The sequence below is a fragment of the Salvelinus namaycush genome, chromosome 5 (genome assembly GCF_016432855.1).
Source record: "Salvelinus namaycush isolate Seneca chromosome 5, SaNama_1.0, whole genome shotgun sequence".
Taxonomy (NCBI): Eukaryota; Metazoa; Chordata; class Actinopteri; order Salmoniformes; family Salmonidae; genus Salvelinus; species Salvelinus namaycush.
In genome coordinates this window covers 8,400,796-8,420,821 of record NC_052311.1, presented here as the reverse complement: position 1 = coordinate 8,420,821, position 20,026 = coordinate 8,400,796, and positions in this window count along the sequence as shown.

Here is a 20,026-nt window from a genome sequence, read left to right as displayed (position 1 = left end):
ATCAGCCCTGAATACCAGGCTCCTGTGATTCCCTTTTCCCTGGATAGCAACTCCATGTCAACTACACTTTCATCTTTATTCTGTCAACCCAATACTATTACACACATCATTCATCATGACTTTGCAGTTGTCTTATACCAATGTCTTGAAGTGTAAAGGACAACATTTTGTTCAGATCTTAACACTAATATTTCTAAGGCCTAGATTAAATTTGGACCATAGAAGATATGCGCTATAGCGCTACGTAAATGCAAATTCTGCGAAAGCAGGAACATTGCCTTTAAATTTCAATCACGCATTGAGGTGGATCTTCTGTGATCCGATTAAATCATCAGCTTTTACGTACCTGCCCTCTAGATTCTCCCAGAATAGACACAATATTATTATGCTGATTGGTACTTATTTTGTGCTTCCCAATTTCGCCCACTTGGGGGCAACATAACCTGCAGCACAGGATAATCATAGCTTCTGAAGTAGTCTATCTTGGGGAGAATCTACAGTGAACAAAAATATAAACGCAACTTGTAAAGTGTTGCTCCTATGTTTCATAAGATGAAATAAAAAATCACAGAAATGTTCCATATGCACTAAGTGCTTATTTCTCTAAAATTTTGTGCACAAATTTATTTGCATCCCTCTGTTCGTGAGCACTTCTCCTTTGCCACGTCTAATCTATCAATGGGACAGGTGTGGCATATCAAGAAGCTGATTAAATAGCATGATCATTACACAGGTGCACCTTGTGCTGGGGACAATACAAGGCCACTTTAAAATGTGCAGTTTTGTAACATAACACAATGCCACAGATGTCTCAAGTTCTATGAGTGCATGTCATCGGCATGCTGACTGCAGGCCTGGCCACCAGAGCTGTTCCCAGATCATTTCATGTTCATTTCTGTACCATAAGCTGCCTCCAACATAATTTTAGAGAATTTAATAAAACTCGATTGTGGGGAAAACTCCTTCTGGGTCCAAGTGGATGGGCGTATGTCCTCCCAGGCCCACCCATGGCTGCACCCCTGTGCAGTCATGTGAAATCCATAGATTAGGGCCTAATTCATTTATTTCAATTGACTGAGTTCCTTATGAACTGTAACTCAGTAAAATCTTTGAAATTGTTGCATGTTGCATTTCTAATTTTGTTCAGTATAAATTGCATTTTCTTAACTCTTTGTGTCCTCTCTCCTCACAGCCTTTATCACCCAATGGGTTTTGACAAGGAGGCGAGGAGAGAGGATGACAGGAGTAAAATAAATGCTATTGAGATTTGCCTTGGTGTGACAAAACACAGTCCTACTCATGCAGTAAATATGTTCTCAGTTATCATGTTTTGATTATTTTTTTGTTCTTCAGTTGACTCAGTGTAGTAATGACACATAGTAAAACTGCTTTTACAGACATATTATAGCCAACAGTTGCATTTGTATTACATGTTAGTCATTGAGCAGATGCTCTTGTCTAGAGTGGCTTGCAGTTGCCTCTCTTCTCCAGCTCCAACCACATGTCAAAGGCTCCTAGAACTATAACCAGATCCTTATTCAAACCATTAGGGACCTGGTCACTGTGATCTCTGTTGTGGTAGACTGCTTAACTAATGAGAAGGTTGAACATTAGGGTGTGTGTGTGTGTGTGTGTGTGTGTGTGTGTGTGTGTGTGTGTGTGTGTGTGTGTGTGTGTGTGTGTGTGTGTGTGTGTGTGTGTGTGTGTGTGTGTGTGTGTGTGTGTGTGTGTGTGTGTGTACACCTGACAGATACACGCAGAGGGTAAGACACACACACACACACACACACCTGTAATGCATTAGTGATGAAAGACCTTCTCCAGATGTGTGTTGGTCTGGTGAAAGACCTTCTCCAGATGTGTGTTGGTCTGGTCTGGTGAAAGACCTTCTCCAGATGTGTGTTGTTCTGGCGAAAGACCTTCTCTAGATGTGTGTTGGTCTGGTCTGGTGAAAGACCTTCTCTAGATGTGTGTTGGTCTGGTGAAAGACCTTCTCCAGATGTGTGTTGGTCTGGTCTGGTGAAAGACCTTCTCCAGATGTGTGTTGGTCTGTTCTGGTGAAAGACCTTCTCCAGATGTGTGTTGGTCTGGTCTGGTGAAAGACCTTCTCTAGATGTGTGTTGTTCTGGTGAAAGACCTTCTCTAGATGTGTGTTGTTCTGGTCTGGTGAAAGACCTTCTCTAGATGTGTGTTGTTCTGGTCTGGTGAAAGACCTTCTCTAGATGTGTGTTGGTCTGGTCTGGTGAAAGACCTTCTCCAGATGTGTGTTGGTCTGGTCTGGTGAAAGACCTTCTCAAGATGTGTGTTGGTCTGGTGAAAGACCTTCTCCAGATGTGTGTTGGTCTGGTGAAAGACCTTCTCTAGATGTGTGTTGGTCTGGTCTGGTGAAAGACCTTCTCCAGATGTGTGTTGGTCTGGTGAAAGACCTTCCCTAGATGTGTGTTGGTCTGGTGAAAGACCTTCTCTAGATGTGTGTTGGTCTGGTCTGGTGAAAGACCTTCTCTAGATGTGTGTTGGTCTGGTGAAAGACCTTCTCCAGATGTGTGTTGGTCTGGTGAAAGACCTTCTCCAGATGTGTGTTGGTCTGGTCTGGTGAAAGACCTTCTCCAGATGTGTGTTGGTCTGGTGAAAGACCTTCTCTAGATGTGTGTTGGTCTGGTGAAAGACCTTCTCCAGATGTGTGTTGTTCTGGTTTGGTGAAAGACCTTTTCTAGATGTGTGTTGGTCTGGTCTGGTGAAAGACCTTCTCTAGATGTGTGTTGGTCTGGTGAAAGACCTTCTCCAGATGTGTGTTGGTCTGGTCTGGTGAAAGACCTTCTCCAGATGTGTGTTGGTCTGGTGAAAGACCTTCTCTAGATGTGTGTTGGTCTGGTGAAAGACCTTCTCCAGATGTGTGTTGGTCTGGTCTGGTGAAAGACCTTCTCCAGATGTGTGTTGGTCTGGTGAAAGACCTTCTCCAGATGTGTGTTGGTCTGGTCTGGTGAAAGACCTTCTCTAGATGTGTGTTGGTCTGGTCTGGTGAAAGATCTTCTCTAGATGTGTGTTGGTCTGGTGAAAGACCTTCTCTAGATGTGTGTTGGTCTGGTGAAAGACCTTCTCCAGATGTGTGTTGGTCTGGTTTGGTGAACGACCTTTTCTAGATGTGTGTTGGTCTGGTCTGGTGAAAGACCTTCTCCAGATGTGTGTTGGTCTGGTGAAAGACCTTCTCCAGATGTGTGTTGGTCTGGTCTGGTGAAAGACCTTCTCTAGATGTGTGTTGGTCTGGTGAAAGACCTTCTCTAGATGTGTGTTGGTCTGGTGAAAGACCTTCTCCAGATGTGTGTTGGTCTGGTCTGGTGAAAGACCTTCTCCAGATGTGTGTTGGTCTGGTCTGGTGAAAGACCTTCTCCAGATGTGTGTTGGTCTGGTCTGGTGAAAGACCTTTTCTAGATGTGTGTTGGTCTGGTCTGGTGAAAGACCTTCTCCAGATGTGTGTTGGTCTGGTCTGACTAGGATGTAAATGAAATGTGTCAGACTCAGATCTTCCAGTGATTAAAAGATGATGATTTTACTTGGTTCCCTGGATGAAGTTGTGTCACGATCAAATACTTTCTTGTAGTCATGGCGACTGGTTGGAGTGGACAGTTAAAGATCATTCCCTCTCGCATGGGAGATATAGGGACCCAGACACACAGAGCATTGTAGGTGTCTGTGAGAACATTATGTATTGTAGGTGTCTGTGAGAACATTATGTATTGTAGGTGTCTGTAATAATATTATGTATTGTAGGTGCCTGTAATAATATTATGTATTGTAGGTGCCTGTAGGAACATTATGTATTGTAGGTGCCTGTAAGAATATTATGTATTGTAGGTGCCTGTAGGAACATTATGTATTGTAGGTGCCTGTAAGAATATTATGTATTGTAGGTGCCTGTAGGAACATTATGTATTGTAGGTGTCTGTAGGAACATTATGTATTGTAGATGCCTGTAATAATATTATGTATTGTAGGTGCCTGTAATAATATTATGTATTGTAGGTGTCTGTAGGAATATTATGTATTGTAGATGCCTGTAGGAACATTATGTATTGTAGGTGTCTGTAGGAACATTATGTATTGTAGGTGCCTGTAATAATATTATGTATTGTAGGTGCCTGTAGGAACATTATGTATTGTAGGTGCCTGTAAGAATATTATGTATTGTAGGTGTCTGTAGGAACATTATGTATTGTAGGTGTCTGTAATAATATTATGTATTGTAGATGCCTGTAATAATATTATGTATTGTAGGTGCCTGTAGGAACATTATGTATTGTAGGTGTCTGTGAGAACATTATGTATTGTAGGTGTCTGTAATAATATTATGTATTGTAGGTGTCTGTAGGAACATTATGTATTGTAGGTGTCTGTAATAATATTATGTATTGTAGGTGTCTGTAGGAACATTATGTATTGTAGGTGTCTGTAGGAACATTATGTATTGTAGGTGTCTGTGGGAATATTATATATTGTAGGTGTCTGTGGGAATATTATGTATTGTAGGTGTCTGTAGGAATATTATATATTGTAGGTGTCTGTGGGAATATTATGTATTGTAGGTGTCTGTAGGAATATTATGTATTGTAGGTGTCTGTAATAATATTATGTATTGTAGGTGTCTGTAGGAACATTATGTATTGTAGGTGTCTGTAGGAATATTATGTATTGTAGGTGTCTGTAATAATATTATGTATTGTAGGTGTCTGTAGGAACATTATGTATTGTAGGTGTCTGTAATAATATTATGTATTGTAGGTGCCTGTAGGAACATTATGTATTGTAGGTGTCTGTAGGAACATTATGTATTGTAGGTGTCTGTAATAATATTATGTATTGTAGGTGTCTGTAGGAACATTATGTATTGTAGGTGTCTGTAGGAACATTATGTATTCTAGGTGCCTGTAGGAACATTATGTATTGTAGGTGTCTGTAGGAACATTATGTATTGTAGGTGTCTGTAGGAACATTATGTATTGTAGGTGTCTGTGAGAACATTATGTATTGTAGGTGCCTGTAATAATATTATGTATTGTAGGTGTCTGTAATAATATTATGTATTGTAGGTGCCTGTAATAACATTATGTATTGTAGGTGTCTGTAGGAATATTATTTATTGTAGGTGTCTGTAAGAATATTATTTATTGTAGGTGTCTGTAGGCTATTTTGAGAAAGAAAACGATGCACAGTTCTAAGACTCTGTTAGACAGACAGACTGGGTGAAAGTTTACCGTAGTATGTTCGGAAGTGGGTAGGATTAGAAAGGCTGCAAGACACACACACACGCCTTGAATACACAAAGACACACACGCGCCTTGAATACACACAAATGCGTAATAAACCACTAGACACACCTCACTAACACTGGCTGACTGTGGTGGTAGTGTTGAACATCCAGGACATTGCTCAACGGCAGACCCAGACAGGAGCTCCCTCAGTCAGTCAACACAGACAGAGACACGCCCTGTCAGCCCGTGTCTCTGGAGGTACCTCAGGGACATCAGGACAGACAGAGACACGCCCTGTCAGCCCGTGTCTCTGGAGGTACCTCAGGGACATCGGGACAGACAGAGACACGCCCTGTCAGCCCGTGTCTCTGGAGGTACCCCAGGGACATCGGGACAGACAGAGACACGCCCTGTCAGCCCGTGTCTCTGGAGGTACCCCAGGGACATCGGGACAGACAGAGACACGCCCTGTCAGCCCGTGTCTCTGGAGGTACCCCAGGGACATCGGGACAAACAGAGATGATTTTAATACAGATGATATTATTGTCTAATGCTGTGATATTGTCAGATTCTTTTAGAAGGTGACTTAGCTGTGGGAAAAAGGCCAGTTTTTACGAGGGAGTCTCTCTCCGACAACATCAACATCATGGACATGAAAAACACATTGAGCTCTTTATCAAGACACTTCACACACACACAGACACACACACACACACACAGACACACACACACTCACACACACACACACACACACACACACACACACAAACACACACACACACACACACACACACACACACACACACACACACACACACACACACACACACACACACACACACACACACACACACACACACACACACACACACACACACACACACACACACACTCGTTCCAGTTGCGCCGGCTCACCTAGGAGTGAGTGGGATTGACATCCTGACCCTGTGTCTGGTGTGTGCCAACGGGGGTGACGGGCTGATGGAAAAGCCCACCCTGTATTGTCTCAATGACAGCAGGAAAAAAGCAGAGAGGGGATCCCCTTGTGTGGGTGGAATGGGCTGGCCCATCTGATAGGGCACGATAAAACCATAGAGGAAAAAACAATGAAGTTATTTGGAGTAAAATGTGAGCAATATGCTGGACTGTATTTTCCAGTGTGTGTGATTGTTGTAATGTGGATGAGAGGATACTGACAGACAGGAGACAGACAGGGATGGGTGGTCATGTTCTGTACGTTGATGGTCATGTTTACACATGGTGATGGCGCCGGATGAGAAGGTTCACACACGGTGGTGGTGCCGGAGGGGTCTTATCGACTCTTAGCCAACCACGCAATTTTTTTATTTTTTTTGCGTTGTTCGTTTCTTGTTTTGTACATAATGTTGTACATAATTCTACCTTCTCTTATGACCAAAAATAGTTTCTGGACATCAGAACTGAGATTTCTCACCTCAAACTGGACGAAGAGCTCTTCTTCAATGAGTCGGACGGGAGGAATATAATACAGACACCTGACCAGGCCCAGCTCCCCGTTATTCGCTGGAGAAGGAAACGCAGATTTCGCAGAAAGAGATCAGGGTGCCTTGTGAGAATCAGGCGATGAGAGGCTAATCTGCCCATGCCTTCCGTTCTGCGAGGTAACGTTCAATCGCTGGAAAATAAATGGGACGAACTGAAAGCACATATATCCTACCAACGGGACATTAAAATCTGTAATATCTATTGTTTCACCGAGTCGTGGCTGAACGACGACATTAAGAACATACAGCTGGCGGGTTATACACTCTATCGGCAGGATAGAACAGCAGCCTCTGGTAAGACACGGGGCGGGTGCCTATGCATGTATGTAAACAACAGCTGGTGCACGATATCTAAGGAAGTCTCAGGGTTTTCTCATGATACGCTGTAGACCACACTATCTACCTAGAGACTTTTCAACTGTATTTTTCGTAGCTGTCTACATACCACCACAGAGCAAAGTTGGCACTAAAACCACACTCAATGAGCTGTATTCCTCCATAAGCAAACAGGAAAACGCTCATTCAGATGCGGTGCTCCTAGTGGCCAGTGACTTTAATGCAGGGAAACTTAAATCAGTTTTACCAAATTTCTATCAGCATGTTAAATGTGCAACCAGAGGGAAAAAAATTCTAGACCACCTTTACTCCACACACAGAGATGAGTACAAAGCTCTCCCTCGCCCTCCATTTGGCAAATCTGACCATAATTCTATCCTCCTGATTCCTGCTTACAAGCAAAAATTAAAGCAAGAAGCACCAGTGACTCGGTCAATAAAAAAGTGGTCAGATGAAGCGGATGCTAAACTACAGGACTGTTTTTCTAGCAAAGACTGGAATATGTTCTGGGATTCCTCCACTGGCATTGAGGAGTACACCACATCAGTCACTGGCTTTATCAATAAGTGCATCTAAGATGTCGTCCTCACAGTAACTGTGCGTACATACCCCAACCAGAAGCAATAGACAACAGATAACATTCGCACTGAGCTAAGGGGTAGAGCTGTCGTATTCAAGGTGTTGGACTCTAACTCGGAAGCTTATAAGAAATCCCCCTATACCTTCCGATGAACGATCAAACGGGCAAAGCATCAATACAGAACAAAGATCGAATCGTACTACACTGGCTCCAATGCTCATCGGATGTGGCAGGGCCTGCAAACTTTTACAGACTACAAAGGGAAGCACAGCCGAGAGCTGCCCAGTGACACGAGCCTACCAGACGAGCTGAATAACATCTATGCTCACTTCGAGGCAGGTAACACTGAAACATGCATGAGAGCATCAGCTGTTCCGGACGACTGTGTGATCACGTTCTCCGCAGCCGATGTGAGTAAGACGGATTACCAGGACGTGCACTACGAGCATGCGCTGAGCAGCTGGCAAGTGTCTTCACTGACATTTTCAACCTCTCCCTGTACGAATCTGTAATACCAACATGTTTTAAGCAGACCACCATAGTGCCTCTGCCCAAGAACACTAAGGTAACCTGCCTAAATGACTACCAACCCGTAGCAATCACGTCTGGAGCCATGAAATGCTTTGAAAGGCTGATCATGGCTTACAACACCATTATCCCAGAAACCCTAGACCCACTCCAATTTGCATACCACAACAACAGATCCACAGATGATGCAATCTCTATTGCACTTCACACTGCCTTTTCACACCTGGACAAAAGGAACACTTTTGTAAGAATGCTATTCATTGACTACAGCTCAGCGTTAAACACCATAGTGCCCTCAAAGCTCATCACTAAGCTAAGGACACTGGGACAAAACACCTCCCTCTGCACGGATAGGCACGACTCCAACCGCATCATTACGTTTGCTGATGACACAACAGTGGTAGGCCTGATCACCGACAACGATGAGATAGCCTATAGGGAGGAGGTCAGAGACCTGACCATGTGGTGCAAGGACAACAACCTCTCCCTCAACGTGATCAAGACATAGGAGATGATTGTGGACTACAGGAAAAGGAGGACCGAGCACGCCCCCATTCTCATCGACAGGGCTGTAGTGGAGCAGGTTGAGAGCTTCAAGTTCCTTGGTATCCACATCACCAACAAACTAACATGGTCCAAGCACACCAAGACAGTCGTGAAGAGGGCACGACAAAACCTATTCCCCCTCAGGAGACTGAAAAAATTTGGTATGGGTCCTCAGATCCTCAAAGGTTTTACAGCTGCACCATCGAGAGCATCCTGACGGATTGCATCACTGCATGGTATGGCAACTGCTCGGCCTTGACCAAAAGGCACTACAGAGGGTGGTGTGTACGGCAGAGTACATCACCTACGGCAGAGTACATCACCGGCCAAGCTTCCTGTGCCAGGCGGTGTCAGAGGAAGGCCCTAAAAATTGTCAAAGACTCCAGCCACCCTAGTCATAGACTGTTCTCTCTGCTACCGCACGGCACGCGGTACCGGAGCGCCAAGTCTAGGACCAAGAGGCTCCTAAATAGCTTCTACCCCCAAGCCATAAGACTCCTGAACAGCTAATCAAATGGCTACCCAGACTATTTGCATTGCCCCCCCCCCCCCCCCCCACCCCCCCTGGAGTGCTGCTGCTACTTTTCTTAAAACTGCATTGTTGGTTAAGGGCTTGTAGTAAGCATTTCACTGTTCACCTGTTGTATTCGGCGCATGTGACAAATACAATTTGATTTGATTCGTAATGTGGATGAGAGAATACTGACAGACAGGAGACAGACAGGGATGGTGGTCATGTAGACCAGTCTATAGACATGACCTCCTTTACACCAGGGTTGACTACCAAGTACCAGACTCGGAGGAAAACAGGAAAAACGTGTCTGTGTGCTTGTCAGTCCGTCAGTCTGTGTGTCTTTGGGTTATTTTTCTACCACAGGGAGTAAACCAGGGCATTAGGTAACACTGGTCCATACCAGACGTTATTACGTAGTAGTAGTAAATCAATGAGACATTACTTTAGCAGAAACCTTTTCCTCTACAGTGTCTGGAGTCATGTAGGAATCAGCCATGGCAAGAAAGTGAATGTCTGCTCTGTTTTCACGTCTTCTTTTTTATTACAATGTGATTATGTCTTGCTGCTGTGTTCATGTTTTGCTACCTGCCTCTGGATACAGGATCTAACTGGAGAGATCCTGGTCCAGTTCCTCAGTCTAAACCACATGGTAGTTGAGAGTAGCAGTTAGAGAGGAATCTACCTTACCTGTCTGGCCCTTCACCTGTTCTCCCCTGATATGCCCATATTTGGCTTGTTTCCTGGGGAAGGAGCGAGACCAAAGGGGCATGTTGGGATATGTCGGTACTGTATGAGTGGACCTGGGTGACAGCTTCTGAGTGACGGAGGGAGGGAGTTAGTGACGGAGGGAGGGATTGAGAAACACCTGATTGTTGCCCTCTGGTTATCTTTTCATCACTTAGCAACCGACATGCATAACAACAAACCCACATTTCAGAATCCTCCACTGAAGATTGAGGGGAAAAGACACCAACATTACCTTTTTCTTATATCATTATTTTCAGTTGATATTGACTGGAAAAAAGTCACATTCGTAAAGAATTTAAAGTAATTATTGATATACTGTATTTGTAAGTAAAGGTAGTTGATTGTAAAATTTAACATGTGTGTTCCCTTCAGGTGCCACCTGGTGGGGTAGGCAAATCACACCTGTCCGCCTCTACCTGCTCTACCTGCCCGCCTCTACCCGTCTGCCTCTACCCGCCCGCCTCTACCCGTCTGCCTCTACCCGCCCGCCTCTACCCGTCTGCCTCTACCCGTCCGCCTATACCCGTCTGCCTCTACCTGTCTACCTGTCTACCTGATTTCATATCAGCTCAGTGTTGTCACACTTCACCTCCTCACCCCCTCACTTCCTCAACTCTCTAAAATATGTCTAGAGGTTATTATACTACAAATGACTCATCAGAATCACCAACCACATTTGGTTGGACTAATGACTTTGGCTGGGCCTCTCTTTTGCTCAATCACACAGGAAAATCCCTAGCTGAAGGCAACATGTTTTATCACATACCTGAGGGTCTACGTTTATTTATTTATTTATTTCACCTTTATTTAACCAGGTAGGCCAGTTGAGAACAAGTTCTCATTTACAACTGCGACCTGGCCAAGATAAAGCAAAGCAGTGCAACAAAAACAACAACACAGAGTTACACATAAACAAACGTACAGTCAATAACACAATAGAAAAAGTCTATGTACAGTGTGTGCAAATGTAGTAAGATTATGGAGGTAAAGCAATAAATAGGCCAGAGAAGCTAAATAATTACAATTTAGCATTAACACTGGAGTGATAGATGTGCTGATGATGTGCAAGTAGAGAAACTGGGGTGCAAAAGAGCGACAAAAAAATAACAATAAGGGGATGAGGTAGTTGGGTGTGCTATTTACAGATGGGCTGTGTGATTGGTAAGCTGCTCTGACAGCTGACGCTTAAAGTTAGAGAGCGAGAAATAAGTCTCCAGCTTCAGTGATTTTTGCAATTTGTTCCAGTCATTGGCAGCAGAGAACTGGAAGGAAAGGCGGCCAAAGTGAGTGTTGGCTTTGGGGATCACCAGTGAAATATACCTGCTGGAGCGCGTGCTACGGGTGGGTGTTGCTATGGTGACCAGTGAGCTGAGATAAGGCGGGGCTTTACCAAGCAAAGACTTATAGATGACCTGGAGCCAGTGGGTTTGGCGAAGAACTTGAAGCGAGGGCCAGCCAACGAGAGCATACAGGTTGCAGTGGTGGGTAGTATATGGGGCTTTGGTGATAAAACGGATGGCACTGTGATAGACTACATCTAATTTGCTGAGGAGAGTGTTGGAGGCTATTTTGTAAATGAGATCGCCGAAATCAAGGATCGGTAGGATGGTCAGTTTTACGAGGGTATGTTTGGCAGCATGAGTGAAGGAGGCTTTGTTGCGAAATAGGAAGCCGATTCTAGATTTAACTTTGGATTGGAGATGCTTAATGTGAGTCTGGAAGGAGAGTTTACAGTCTAACCAGACAACTAGGTATTTGTAGTTGTCCACATATTCTAAGTCAGAACCGTCCAGAGTAGTGATGCTAGATGCGCGGGCAGGTGCGGGCAGCGACCGGTTGAAGAGCATGCATTTAGTTTTACTAGCATTTAAATGCAGTTGGAGGCCATGGAAGGAGTGTTGTATGGCAGTGAAGCTCGTCTGGAGGTTAGTTAACAGTGTCCAAAGAAGGGCCAGAGGTATACAGAATGGTGTCGTCTGCGTAGAGGTGGATCAGAGAATCACCAGCAGCAAGAGCGACATCATTGATATATACAAAGAAAAGAGTCAGTACGAGAATTGTGCCGAGCTGTAGGGCGGGGGTAGGGGTAGCCAGGTGGAAAGCATGGCCAGCCATAGAAAAATGCTTATTGAAATTCTCGATTATCGTAGATTTATTGGTGGTGTTTCCTAGCCTCAGGGAGGAGGTGCTCTTATTCTCCATGGACTTTACAGTGTCCCAAAACGTTTTGTAATTAGTGCTACAGGATGCAAATTTCTGTTTGAAAAATCTAGCCTTATCTTTCCTAACTGATTGTGTATATTGGTTCCTGACTTCCCTGAAAAGTTGCATATCGCTGGTGTCACGACTTCCGCCGAAGTTGGTCCCTCTCCTTGTTCCGGCGGGGTTCATCGGTCGAAGTCGCCGACCTTCTAGCCATCGCTGATCCTCTTTTCATTTTCCTTTGGTTTTGTCTTGTCTTCCATCACACCTGGTTCCCATTCCATCAATTACATGTTGTGTATTTAACCCTCTGTTCCCCCCCATGTCCTTGTCGGTGATTGTTTCTTGTAGTGCTTATGCATGATATGCTGGTATTTACCGGGTTTTGTTTGACCCATTTGTTGTATTGTTCTGTTGACGGTGGTTTATGGATATTAAACGACACCGTTGTAAATCAGTTTTCGCTCTCCTGCGCCTGACTCTCTGCCGCCCGTACGCACCTCACTACAGCGGAGGCTATTTGATGCTAATGCAATACGCCACAGGATGTTTTTGGGCTGGTCAAGGGCAGTCAAGTCTGGGGTGAACCAAGGGCTATATCTGTTCATATTCCTACATTTTTTGAATGGGGCATGCTTATTTAAGATGGTGAGGAAAGCACTTTTAAAGAGCAACCAGGCATCCTCTACTGGGGATGAGGTCAATATCCTTCCAGGATACCCGGGCCAGGTCGATTAGAAAAGCCTGCTCGCTGAAGTGTTTATTAAGGGAGCGTTTGACAGTGATGAGGGGTGGTCGTTTGACCGTGGACCAATTACGGACGCAGGCAATGTCACGTTCCTGACCTTATTTCCTTTGTTTTGTCTTTGTTTAGTTGGTCAGGACGTGAGCTGGGTGGGCATTCTATGTTATGTGTTTCTATGTTGGGTTCGTTGTATTAGCCTGATATGGTTCTTAATCAGGGGCAGGTGTTTTACGTTTCCTCTGATTGAGAACCATATTAAGGTAGGCTGTTCTCACTGTTTGTTTGTGGGTGATTGTTCCTGTGTCAGTGTTTGTGCCACACGGGACTGTTTCGTTCGTTCGTTCGTTCGTTCGTTCGTGTGTACGTTCCTGTTCGTGCGTTCTTGTTTTATGTTCTCAAGTACAGGTCTGTTCACGTCGTTTTGTTATTTTGTATTTTGTCAAGTGTTCTTCGTGTTCGTCTTTCGCAAATAAATCATTATGTATTCAACCCACGCTGCATATTGGTCCGATCCTTGCTCATCCTCAGACGAGGAGGAGGACGAGCGTTACAGAATCACCCACCAACCAAGGACCAAGCAGCGGGGTAACAGGCAGTGGCAGCAGGAGCAGAGTCTGGATTACACTACGTGGGAGGAGATCGACAGGTGGGCGATCGACCCAAGGAGAATGCCGGAGCCCGCCTGGGATTCTCTGGAGCAGTGTGAGGAGGTATATCCGGCGCCACCTCCCCGCCCCAGCCCATTACCACCAGTGCCAACACCACGCACCAGGCTTCCTGTGTGTCTCCAGAGCCTTGTTCCTCCTCCACGCACTCTCCCTGTGGTGCGTGTCTCCAGCCCAGTACCACCAGTGCCAACACCACGCACCAGGCTTCCTGTGCGTCTCCAGAGCCCTGTTCCTCCTCCACGCACTCTCCCTGTGGTGCGTGTCTCCAGCCCAGTACCTCCAGTTCCGGCACCACGCACCAAGCTTCCTGTGCGTCTTCGGAGCCCTGTGCGGCCTGTTGCTGCTCCCCGCACTAGCCTTGAGGTGCGTGTCATTAGCCCGGTACCACCAGTTCCGGCACCACGCACCAGGCCTACTGTGCGCCTCAGCCGGCCAGAGTCTGCCGTCTGCCCAGTTCCGCCTGCACTGCCCGTCTGCCCAGTGCCGCCTGCGCTGCCCGTCTGCCCAGTGCTGCCTGTGCTGCCCGTCTGCCCAGAGCCGCCTGCACTGCTCGTCTGTCCAGCGCCGTCTGAACTGCCCGTCTGTCCTGAGCCTTCAAAGCCACCCGTCTGTCCTGAGCCTTCAAAGCCGCCCGTCTCTCCTGAGCCTTCAGAGCCGTCCGTCAGTCAGGAGCTGCTAGAGCCGTCCGTCAGTTAGGAGCCACTAGAGCCGTCCGCCAGACAGGAGCCGTCTGCCCAGTTCCGCCTGCACTGCCCGTCTGCCCAGTGCCGCCTGCGCTGCCCGTCTGCCCAGTGCCGCCTGCGCTGCCGGTCTGCCCAGAGCCGCCTGCACTGCCCGTCTGCCCAGTGCCGTCTGCGCTATCCGTCTGCCCAGCGCCGTCTGAACTGCCCGTCTGTCCTGAGCCTTCAAAGCCGCCCGTCTGTCCTGAGCCTTCAAAGCCGCCCGTCTGTCCTGAGCCTTCAGAGCCGTCCGTCAGTCAGGAGCCGCTAGAGCCGTCCGTCAGTCAGGAGCCGCTAGAGCCGTCCGCCAGACAGGAGCAGCCAGAGCCGCCCGCCAGACAGGAGCAGCCAGAGCCGCCCGCCAAACAGGAGCAGCCAGAGCCGCCCGCCAGACAGGAGCAGCCAGAGGCGCCCGCCAGACAGGAGCAGCCAGAGCCGCCCGCCAGACAGGAGCAGCCAGAGCCGCCCGCCAGTACCTGGTAGGTTCCTTGATAATTTCTGTGATATTGAGGGCATCTCGTTTAGATTGTAGGATGGCCGGGGTGTTAAGCACATCCCAGTTTTGGTCACCTAACAGTACAAACTCTGAAGATAGATGGGGGGCAATCAATTCACATATGGTGTCCAGGGCACAGCTGGGGGCTGAGGGGGGTCTACAACAAGGAGTAGGATAAGGGTACGGCTAAAGGCTATAAGAACTGGTCGTCTAGTGCATTGGGGACAGAGAATAAAAGGAGCAGATTTCTGGGTGTGGTAGAATAGATTCAGGGCATAATGTACAGACAAGGGTATGGTAGGATGCGAGTACAGTGGAGGTAAACCTAGGCATTGAGTGACGATGAGAGCGGTTGCGTCTCTGGAGGCACCAGTTAAGCCAAGTGAGGTCTCCGCATGTGTGGAGGGTGTGACAAAAGAGCTATCTAAGGCATGTTGGGTGGGGCTGGGGGCTCTATAGTAAAATATAACAATAATAACTAACCTAAACAGCAGTAGACAAGGCATATTGACATTAGGGAGAGGCATGAGTAGCCAAGTGATCATAGGTTCCAATGAGCAGCAATAGGTGAGTCAGGGGGCCGTTCGGTAGTTGCTACTACGCTAGGTGAGCTGGAGACATGGTTATTCAGAAAGCTAGTGGGCCGGGGATAGCAGATGGATCTTTGATGACGTCGCAACGGAAAAGCCTGTTGAAACCCCCTCAGACGATTACGTCGGCAGACCAGTCATGATGGATTGGCGAGGCTCCATATCGGCAATAAAGGGTCTGGGCCAATTGGCAAAAAAGGTATTGTAGCCCAAGAATTAGCTGGTGAACCTCTTCGGCTAGCCGGGAGTTGGACCTAGCTCGAGGCTAGCTCAAGGCTAACTGGTGCTTGCTTCGGGGAAGAGACGTTAGCCAGGAGTAGCCAGTCGGATTGCAGCTAGCTAGCTGCGATGAGCCGATGTAAAGGTATTGACCGAGCTGGGGGGGGGGGGGGGGGGGGGGGGGGGGGGGGGGGGGGGGGGGGGGGGGGGCAGTGGCGTACATGTTCCAGTCTGGTCCTGTCTTTTGGAACACACACACACGCACACACACACTTGAGGGTGAGGTAGCTCCAGTGGGATCTTGATTTGATTTCCTCCTGGGGCCTATGTTTCATAACAGACCTGGTGGAGGTGGCAGATCAATGAGGAATGAGAGAGAGAGAGAGAGAGAGAGAGAGAGAGAGAGAGAGAGAGAGAGAGAGAGAGAGAGAGAGAGAGAGAGAGAGAGAGAGAGAGAGAGAGAGAGAGAGAGAGAGAGAGAGAGAGAGAGAGAGAGAGAGAGAGAGAGAGAAAAAAAAAGACCACACACGTTGTCACACACACACACACACACTCCCACCCCCCAGTCAATATGGGTTTGTAGTCAGGCTCACCAGCCTGCAGTAACAATTCTGTATTGGTATTTAGATTCTTACTGCATTAGATAAAGAACTGAGTCATGGAAGGGACACTGGACACAGACAGACAGTAGACATTATGAATATAGACATGAACACACACAGCACAAATGATCAGACTTCTAAACTTCTATGAACTCTAGCCAGGGGTCACAATCCCTATCCTATTACCTTAACTTACCTCTGCCTGTATGTACTGTACATATTACCTCAATTACCTGGATTAACCTGAGCTCCCGCACATTGACACTCTAAAGGTACCCCCTGTATATAGCCTTGTTACCGTTATTTTATTGTTGCTCTTTAATTATATGTTATTTTTCTATTAATTTTATTTGTTTAAATTATTTATTTTAACTTTCTTAACACTTATTTTTCTTAAAGCGTTGTTGGTCAAGGGCTTGTACGTAGTACTTTTACGGTAAGGTCTACACCTGTTGTATTTGGAGCATCTCTCTCTCGTCTTACTGTAACCAGTTGTGTCCCACCCCTCTCTCGTCTTACTGTAACCAGTTGTGTCCCACCCCTCTCTCGTTTTACTGTAACCAGTTGTGTCCCACCCCCCTCTCGTCTTACTGTAACCAGTTGTGTCCCACCCCCCTCTCGTCTTACTGTAACCAGTTGTGTCCCACCCCCCTCTCGTCTTACTGTAACCAGTTGTGTCCCACCCCCCTCTCGTCTTACTGTAACCAGTTGTGTCCCACCCCCCTCTCGTCTTACTGTAACCAGTTGTGTCCCACCCCCTCTTGTCTTACTGTAACCAGTTGTGTCCCACCCCCCTCTTGTCTTACTGTAACCAGTTGTGTCCCACCCCCCTCTCGTTTTACTGTAACCAGTTGTGTCCCACCCCCTCTCGTCTTACTGTAACCAGTTGTGTCCCACCCCCTCTCGTCTTACTGTAACCAGTTGTGTCCCACCCCCTCTCGTCTTACTGTAACCAGTTGTGTCCCACCCCCTCTCGTCTTACTGTAACCAGTTGTGTCCCACCCCCCTCTCGTCTTACTGTAACCAGTTGTGTCCCACCCCCTCTCGTCTTACTGTAACCAGTTGTGTCCCACCCCCCTCTTGTCTTACTGTAACCAGTTGTGTCCCACCCCCTCTCGTCTTACTGTAACCAGTTGTGTCCCACCCCCTCTCGTCTTACTGTAACCAGTTCTGTCCCACCCCCCTCTCGTCTTACTGTAACCAGTTGTGTCCCACCCCCCTCTCGTCTTACTGTAACCAGTTGTGTCCCACCCCCCTCTCTCGTCTTACTGTAACCAGTTGTGTCCCACCCCCCTCTCGTCTTACTGTAACCAGTTGTGTCCCACCCCCCTCTCGTCTTACTGTAACCAGTTCTGTCCCACCCCCCTCTCGTCTTACTGTAACCAGTTGTGTCCCACCCCCTCTCGTCTTACTGTAACCAGTTGTGTCCCACCCCCCTCTCGTCTTACTGTAACCAGTTGTGTCCCACCCCCCTCTCGTCTTACTGTAACCAGTTGTGTCCCACCCCCCTCTCGTTTTACTGTAACCAGTTGTGTCCCACCCCCTCTCGTCTTACTGTAACCAGTTGTGTCCCACCCCCTCTCGTCTTACTGTAACCAGTTGTGTCCCACCCCCTCTCGTCTTACTGTAACCAGTTGTGTCCCACCCCCTCTCGTCTTACTGTAACCAGTTGTGTCCCACCCCCCTCTCGTCTTACTGTAACCAGTTGTGTCCCACCCCCTCTCGTCTTACTGTAACCAGTTCTGTCCCACCCCCCTCTTGTCTTACTGTAACCAGTTGTGTCCCCCCCCCTCTCGTCTTACTGTAACCAGTTGTGTCCCACCCCCTCTCGTCTTACTGTAACCAGTTCTGTCCCACCCCCCTCTCGTCTTACTGTAACCAGTTGTGTCCCACCCCCCTCTCGTCTACTGTAACCAGTTGTGTCCCACCCCCCTCTCGTCTTACTGTAAACCAGTTGTGTCCCACCCCCCTCTCGTCTTACTGTAACCAGTTGTGTCCCACCCCCCTCTCGTCTTACTGTAACAGTTCTGTCCCACCCCCCTCTCGTCTTACTGTAACCAGGTTGTGTCCCACCCCCTCTCGTCTTACTGTAACCAGTTGTGTCCCACCCTGATAGCCCCTCTCGTCTTACTGTAACCAGTTGTGTCCCACCCCCCTCTCGTCTTACTGTAACCAGTTGTGTCCCACCCCCCTCTCGTTTTACTGTAACCAGTTGTGTCCCACCCCCCTCTCGTTTTACTGTAACCAGTTGTGTCCCACCCCCTCTCGTCTTACTGTAAACCAGTTGTGTCCCACCCCCCTCTCGTCTTACTGTAACCAGTTGTGTCCCACCCCCCTCTCGTCTTACTGTAACCAGTTGTGTCCCACCCCCTCTCGTCTTACTGTAACCAGTTGTGTCCCACCCCCTCTCGTCTTACTGTAACCAGTTGTGTCCCACCCCCCTCTCGTCTTACTGTAACCAGTTCTGTCCCACCCCCCTCTCGTCTTACTGTAACCAGTTGTGTCCCACCCCCCTCTTCGTCTTACTGTAACCAGTTGTGTCCCACCCCCTCTCGTCTTACTGTAACCAGTTGTGTCCCACCCCCCTCTCGTCCTTACTGTAACCAGTTGTGTCCCACCCTCTCTCGTCTTACTGTAACCAGTTGTGTCCCACCCCCCTCTCGTCTTACTGTAACCAGTTCTGTCCCACCCCCCTCTCGTCTTACTGTAACCAGTTGTGTCCCACCCCCCTCTCGTTTTACTGTAACCAGTTCTGTCCCACCCCCCTCTTCGTCTTACTGTAACCAGTTGTGTCCCACCCCCTCTCGTCTTACTGTAACCAGTTGTGTCCCACCCCCTCTCGTCTTACTGTAACCAGTTGTGTCCCACCCCCTCTCGTCTTACTGTAACCAGTTGTGTCCCACCCCCCTCTCGTCTTACTGTAACCAGTTGTGTTCCCCCCCCCCCCTCGTCTGTACTGTAACCAGTTCTGTCCCACCCCCCTCCTCGTCTTACTGTAACCAGTTGTGTCCCCACCCACCTCTTGTCTTACTGTAACCAGTTGTGTCCCACCCCCCTCTCGTTTACTGTAACCAGTTGTGTCCCACCCCCCTCTCGTCTTACTGTACCCAGTGTGTCCACCCCCCTCTCGTTATTTAACTGTAACCATAAAGTTTGTGTCCCACCCCCTCTCTCGTCTTACTGTAACCAGTTCTGTCCCACCCCCTCTCGTCTTAACTGTAACCAGTTGTGTCCCACCCCTCTCTCGTCTTACTGTAACCAGTTTCTGTCCCACCCCCCTCTCGTCTTACTGTAACCAGTTGTGTCCACCCCTCTCTCGTCTTACTGTACACAGTTCTGTCCCACCCCCTCTCGTCTTACTGTAACCAGTTGTGTCCCACCCCCTCTCGTCTTACTGTAACCCAGTTGTGTCCCACCCCCTCTCGTCTTACTGTAACCAGTTGTGTCCCACCCCCCCCCGTCTTACTGTAACCAGTGTGTCCCACCCCCTCTCGTCTTACTGTAAACAGTTGTGTCCCACCCCCTCTCGTCTTACTGTAACCAGTTGTGTCCCACCACCCTCTCGTCTTACTGTAACCAGTTTGTCCCACCCCCCTCTCGTCTTACTGTAACCAGTTGTGTCCCACCCCCCTCTCGTCTTACTGTAACCAGTTGTGTCCCACCCCCCTCTCGTCTTACTGTAACCAGTTGTGTCCCACCCCCCTCTCGTCTTACTGTAACCAGTTGTGTCCCAACCCCCTCTCGTCTTACTGTAACCAGTTGTGT